At 39.1% G+C, this 6,681-nt stretch overlaps 1 pseudogene across 1 annotated transcript; it reads right to left on the bottom strand.

Moving 5' to 3' along the window:
* Positions 1 to 1,543: 1,543 nt before the first annotated feature.
* LOC309548084 lies at positions 1,544 to 5,649 on the bottom strand (annotated as a pseudogene). The gene is made up of 3 exons: positions 5,644 to 5,649; positions 3,235 to 3,404; positions 1,544 to 2,330 (listed from the first exon to the last, which is right to left on the bottom strand). The product of its transcript is annotated as an uncharacterized misc_RNA (transcript).
* Between the last annotated feature and the right edge of the window lie 1,032 nt (positions 5,650 to 6,681).

Genomic DNA, 6,681 nt, shown 5'->3' with positions numbered 1-6,681 from the left:
GTTAAGTTTGAGCCATGAAATAATCTACGCCAATCAGGTTTGCATCTGTTCAGGTAAGCTTTACTGAGATTACATGCGCAAGGACCACATCTCATAAAGAAATAGAGAATGTGATGCCTTATACATTTTTGATACATGCTTTTATAGAGATTTATAACAGTAAAACCTATGGCGGGCATAGGTCCAAAAACATAGTCATACAAGATTACACAATATTTCAATAACACCCATAATACAGCCTTTGTTGATTATTTAGCAAAGTTCTTGGTCATCTTGCTCTAGGAGCAGGAAGGGTGTATGACAATTAAAAATGATGGATAATATGCAATTAATGGCCGGTTACTGGAACTATCATTATCTAAGCCAATATATATTTGTTTATCTGTTATTCCGGAAAGTTAGGGAAGTTCTCTTGGCCGGACATCTCATGTTATAGTTGACACATATTCATAATAAAGACAACATAATTAGACTAAAGACTGAATTTCTAAAACTACGATGTTTAAATATATTCAGGGATTAAAAGGGGACTCTAGACTGCTATACTGATACATGAATACATAATATAAAAGTCTTTAAGAGTCCTCGATATATTTTCATCTTGACATCATCATTTCTTTCTGGGCCTTCATTCTGGGTTGGAATAGGTGTTAGTATTTCAAGATTAACCTCTTCTTCAGTGTCATCTGCCACTTGTCCGAGGGTAGCCTGTACTGGAATATCCTGTTCAGTGAGGGCTCTTTTGAAGAAATGGGCAGGAATTTTATGCAATTGTGTCTCTTTAAACTCATTGTCACTCATGTACCATGTTGCAGGCACAACCCTCCCAAAGTAGCAAACTCCCATGGAATTTAATGGAATCCAAGTGTAAGCTTTCTTTCCACACACGAAATAGTAACCTGGGGGAGCAGAACATGCCTTTCTGTAGTAATATCCCTGCAAACACATTAATAACTTCAAATTGTTCTGGCGTGAATGCTGGCGGTGTGTGAAATCATGCAATTCCTGATATCGGTCTGTGCTCCACGTTACATCTTTACCATCAAACCAATACCTGACATCCGCATTATCCATGCACTGAGAGTCTCCAATCACTCGATCAGTATTCTTGAAACCTTTCTCAAGTAGTTCTGGCAGATAAATAGGGGTAAAGTTAATACATACTGCTGGTATTCTCATTGGGGCCTTGGTAAATAGTAGCAGTGAAATGGCCTTGTCAACCATCTTAGCACTGATATTGCTAAAGTGAGCACCGTCTTCTATCTCAGCTAGGGTACTGGGTATACCTAGTAAGGGCAAAGTCTTGTGTGAGATAGGTGAATGTGTGCATATCCAACACTTAGTGATTTCCAACTTCTTGGCAGCCTGCAAATGCATAGCCACAAAGGAATTATAGAAGGGTTGTCTCAGCTTAGCATGTAAGTCTCTCTTCAGCCTTTGATCAAATCCAGACTCTAGGGTAATGTGTAACTTTTTAGTCATTACAGTAGCATTGAGGAAAAAGGTATCATGCGTCTCACCTTTTTTTATCATGTGAGTCCATTCATACATCATGACCGTGATCCACACCAAGGCTCCTCCACTTAGGATGATTCCCCAGAGATGCAGATCGGCTCTCGGCATTATAAGATGCATTCTTCTGTATTCGTAGTCTTCTGGCTCGAGCCCGAGTCAATGATGGAGATGACCTAGGAGGTAAAGGTACAGAAAAGTCCTTGCCAGCAGTACACTGGCTTGTATGTTTGTTCAAAGCTACTGCTTTCTTACAATGGGAACCATGCACCCAATACTTGTAATCTTTTAGCTTTACAGCTGTGGGAGACATAGAAATAATCTTAAATGGTCCCTTCCACTTAGGGGACAGAGTAGTCTTCGGGGTGTGATTCTTGATGTACACCCACTCTCCAGAATTTAGTCCATGAGTCTTTTCACTTGGGTCCACTGGTTGTCCTGCTTTGGAAGTATCAGAAAACACATTTGTGTTAAAGTCTTAAAGTCACTGTTTCTGATGTTACAGAAGCTGTAGGAAGTCTTTTAGGAGGGCGCCCAAACAATATATCTTCTCCTTTGGGGTAGTCCTGATAGTTGCTAGGGCTATAGGCAATGCTTCTACCCATGTGCTCTTTCCATTAGTAGTCATCTTGGCCAGATACTTTTTTACGGTTTGCTTACTGCGTTCCACCATCCCACTAACCTGTGGTCTATATGTGGTGTGTAACTGTTGTTTGAGACCTAAGATATCTACTACCTCTGCTATTAGTTTGTTATCAAAGTGTGTACCTCTGTCTGAAGAGATCACAGCTCCCATACCAAACCTAGGAATCAATTCTCTAGTAAGACACTTAATTACTTAACAATATTCACAAACTAAAAGATACTTGAATCGGCCACAAGGGGGCATATCTGAGAAGTCAATTTGCACAATTTTGAAACGGCTCCTCAGTATGCGGAATGTGTTTCATAGGGGTAGGCACTGGTTTACCTATGTTATGCATTTGACATACAGCACATTCATTAACCTGTTTAGCAGCATATGTGTAAAACCCTGGTGCCCACCACGGTTTGTTCACAATCCCTCCTGTTGAGACATGGCAAGGCCCATAGCTCAAGGTAAACAATGAAGGAAAAAAGAGTCGGTGGAGCAACCATTTTATCATTCAACCTCCACAGGCCATCTGGTCCCAAACAGCTCCTTTGACAGACCAAGTGGATCGGCGGGGTGAATTCTCCTGTAGGGCCTTGATAACCCCATGGTCCACTTGAAGATTTGTAACCAAAAATATAGGGACTACATGTGGCTGATAAGAATGAATAGCTTCTTTTGCATATTTATCTGCCAAAACATTCCTAACCGATACACTGTCATTAAACCCGGTATGCGCTTTACATTTGATTAATGTTACTTTAAGAGGTGATTGGACTGCAAACAACAGTCTGACAATTAACTCTTTGTGTTGAATGGGTGTTCCTGTTGCTATCAGGTAACCCCTTTCCTGCCATAATCGTGCAAAGCTGTGCAATATACCCACAGCATAAGCAGAATCACTGTAGATATTTACCGTATCTCATTCTGCTAGCTCTAATGCAACACAGAGAGGTGTAATTTTCGCAGCCTGCGCTGACTTAGAATTTAGCAGAATTTCAGTATGCAGTAGTGGGCTCTCACCGTTTACTACCGCACAGGCAGCTAATGTTAACCCATCAGGTCATCTGAGGGATGAGCCATCTACCAACAAGTCTGCACATACAAGCAGACCAGCAATGGATTCATCCTGAAGATCAGATCTGGGTTTTGTTACTTCATCAATAAAGGTAGCACAATCATGTATTAGGTATTCAGAACCATCAATTTCCTCACTGTCAGCTTCCGATAGAAAAATAGCTGGATTCAGAGTCTGGTAGCGCTGAATTTTTAGATTAGAAGCTGATAACAAAATCAAATGATAATGTGCTATCCTTTGTACTGCGAAGTGTTTAGCATAGGCACTATTTAACATAGCCTCCAAATCATGGGGGCACATCAAATACAAAGTGTTGCCTAATACAATGTCTACAATTTTTTTTTCAACCAGTAGGGCAGACGCCGCTACTGATTTTAGACATCCAGGTAGCCCTCTGGCAACGCTGTCCAATGGGTAACTGTAGTACCCCACTGGGCGATGTCTGGCACAGAAGTGTTGCGTTAACACCCCATTCGCATGTCCATTTATTTCTGTGCAAAATAAATAGAAATCTTTGCTATAGTCTGACAAACCAAGACTGGGCACTGTTAGCAAAGATTGCTTGATTTGTTTAAATGCTTCCATAACTGAAGGGGTTAACTCTTCCGAAGTGAATTTATAATTGCTTTTTGTTTGTCTTTTAAACAATTCCTGTAGGGGTCCTACACTGCCCCTCTTTGGATCTCCAGTTCTCCCTTTTGGCCTGGGGGACCCCCAAATTGGAAATGTACACTATTCCTGACGGGGAATAAGGGGGACCATCACCTGTACTGTAGAAACCAGCATTCCCCTGGGTTTAATAACCTTTTCTTTAACCTCAGGGACTTGCATTTTCATTATTTTAGTTTTTTTTCCTTTCTCTCTATTTTTTCCTCTCTTTTTTTTTTTTATAACACTTCACAAGCTATCTGTGCTATGTCAACCAACTCAGGGACAGGTTTAATTCTCCAGCCCGCTATGAGGAGCTCAATTTTCTTTTCTAATCTCAGACAACAATCCACTTACAAAAATATTTATCACTTTAGATTGTTTCATGTCATCTTCACTTTCAGTCACCCAATCACTTTGCTTCTATATCGCATCTTTGACTCTATTACAATAGTTCAACGTCTCCTCACCTTCCTTCTAAACAACATCCAATAACATTCACATATTCTGTCCTTTATCAAACATACTTGTTACCCATTTCTTTGGAATTTCATTGTATCAATCTTTGTTTCATACGTACTTATTTATTTACTGCAAATGTGTTCCATATATATATACACATATTTTTTTTTCTCTTTCCCGGTACTGCACAATCAATCAAAATCCACATATCTTTATATGTAGCTTGCTGAGTTTTCTCCATTCACATCAACCTTTTGTACCATTTTTAAGACTCTTGGCAATGTTTGGGAGATCTTCTACAATTGCCCTAATTTCTTGGGGTTTCCAAGGGACATAAACTTTCCCTATCCTTGCTATATACTAACCTCCATCACCCATTTTTAAGGGCATTTCTACAGCAGGTCAGTTACCAGGACTGAAAAACAAGAAACTAAGATGGCTTTGTTTCCTCGTCCACTAGGATGCTAAAAAAACGCATTACTTCACTGTAAAAGTGGGTAGCATCGGATGGTACGGCCATCAGTAAAGATGGCACATCAGATACCTCTTGTATGCTAAAATCAGATAAAACTATAAAACTAAAACATTTTCTTGGCTCCGTGCCAAACTTTTTTTAAAAAAAACCTTTCCTCCCTTTTTTTTTTCCCGTGTCATTTTTACAAAAACCTGACCAGAGGTTCCCCTCCTTCAATAGAGGACACCCCTAAAATACCATTTAAAAACTATAATCAGATAAAAAGTTAATCTGTTTTAAAACTTTTGGCTTGGTGCCAACAGGGTCCAATGGTCACACTAATTGCGGTAACCCTTTCTGTGCAAAAATAAATTCTATAACTATAACGGGACCGAAAATATTTACTCTTGAACCCTTAATTGGCAAGTAGCCAATTTTCTAAATTTTGCAGCAGAGCTCCCTTTCATACAGGGACTTATAAGCAAAATGTAAATTCTCATTATCTACAATTCTATATATATATAAAATAACCTCAAAGTGTCCTGCCAACTACGGCGAACTACGTTTTCCCTGATAAAACAGTTTCCATTACTCTAAAACCATCTATAAAGCAGCTTTTTCTGAACATATTTTATAGGGGGGGGGCTTCACCTATATATTTTTCTTCCCATGCTGCTAGACATTTAATTCCCCCACAATCAGACATTTTAAATAGCAAGTTAAACAAGGCATCAATTTTTAGGCGTACTCAAAATAGCCCTCTGGTGGCCACCATTTAGAGGGATCCTCTTCATACGCTTTTTTTTTAATTTTGCACCATTTTACATGATGTTTGAGGGCGTCTGGATCACCACTCACCATCATCTTAACGATGGGTGCATCTGAATGCAATTTAGCAACATTTAAGCCTGTTTTCTTTGCTATTTTTAATACATTTTTGCTTTAGTTTTTGTAAGCCCGAAGTTTTTCATAATGGGCAAAACATTTTTATCAATTAAATTTCCCATTTTATTATTTCTCGTTACCACTTTAAGAAATGACAATATTTGGAGATTCTGGGATCAAGAACTCCATTTCTTTATCACAACGGCTGTGCACCAATCAGCCACCAGGTACTTTATCATTACGACATATCTTAATCTGTTCTGTGCTCGTTTGAACGTCTTCTAAACGAGTGAATATAGGCTAGTCTTTCTCTGACTCCCTAATCCAAAGAACACTCAGCAGGTTATACAGACACTGGGGTTTAAGGCAATACCTGCCCTAATACCTCCACATTTGTCTTTCAACACCACACACACACACTCCAGAAAATAGTAGTATCTCTGCTTTAAATCGCCCCTTATATATATATTGTCATTTCTTGTAATAAGGAGAATTAAAAAATATTTTTTTAGAAAAAAATATTTTTTATACATAGTATTTCCTATTGGTACCATTTAATAATCTCAGTAACCATACACAGACAGAATGCAAATTAAATTCAAAGGATACGTGTTACCTTTCGTAGCCGCATTTCCCCCAACCGGCACACCACCACACATGAGATAAAGACAGTTTCATCATGAGAAATAAAAATGTTTTCTCACCTAAAGGGCTCTGTGCTGTCCCTCCTGTTGTGCGGTGCAAACCGGCGGTTTCGATGCGATCAGAAAGACACGGTTCGAGGGGTCACCAAATGTTAAATTCATGTTAAGTTCAAATGTTAAGTTTGAGCCATGAAATAATCTATGCCAATCAGGTTTGCATCTGTTCAGGTAAGCTTTACTGAGATTACATGCGCAAGGACCACATCTCATAAAGAAATAGAGAATGTGATGCCTTATACATTTTTGATACATGCTTTTATAGAGATTTATCACAGTAAAACCTATGGCGGGCATAGGTCCAAAAACA

The sequence above is a fragment of the Pelophylax lessonae genome (assembly GCF_965119305.1).
Source record: "Pelophylax lessonae genome assembly, chromosome: 2".
In the NCBI taxonomy this organism is placed as follows: domain Eukaryota; kingdom Metazoa; phylum Chordata; class Amphibia; order Anura; family Ranidae; genus Pelophylax; species Pelophylax lessonae.
Note: the sequence above shows the minus strand (reverse complement) of the source record. Positions and strands in the feature narration are given on the sequence as shown.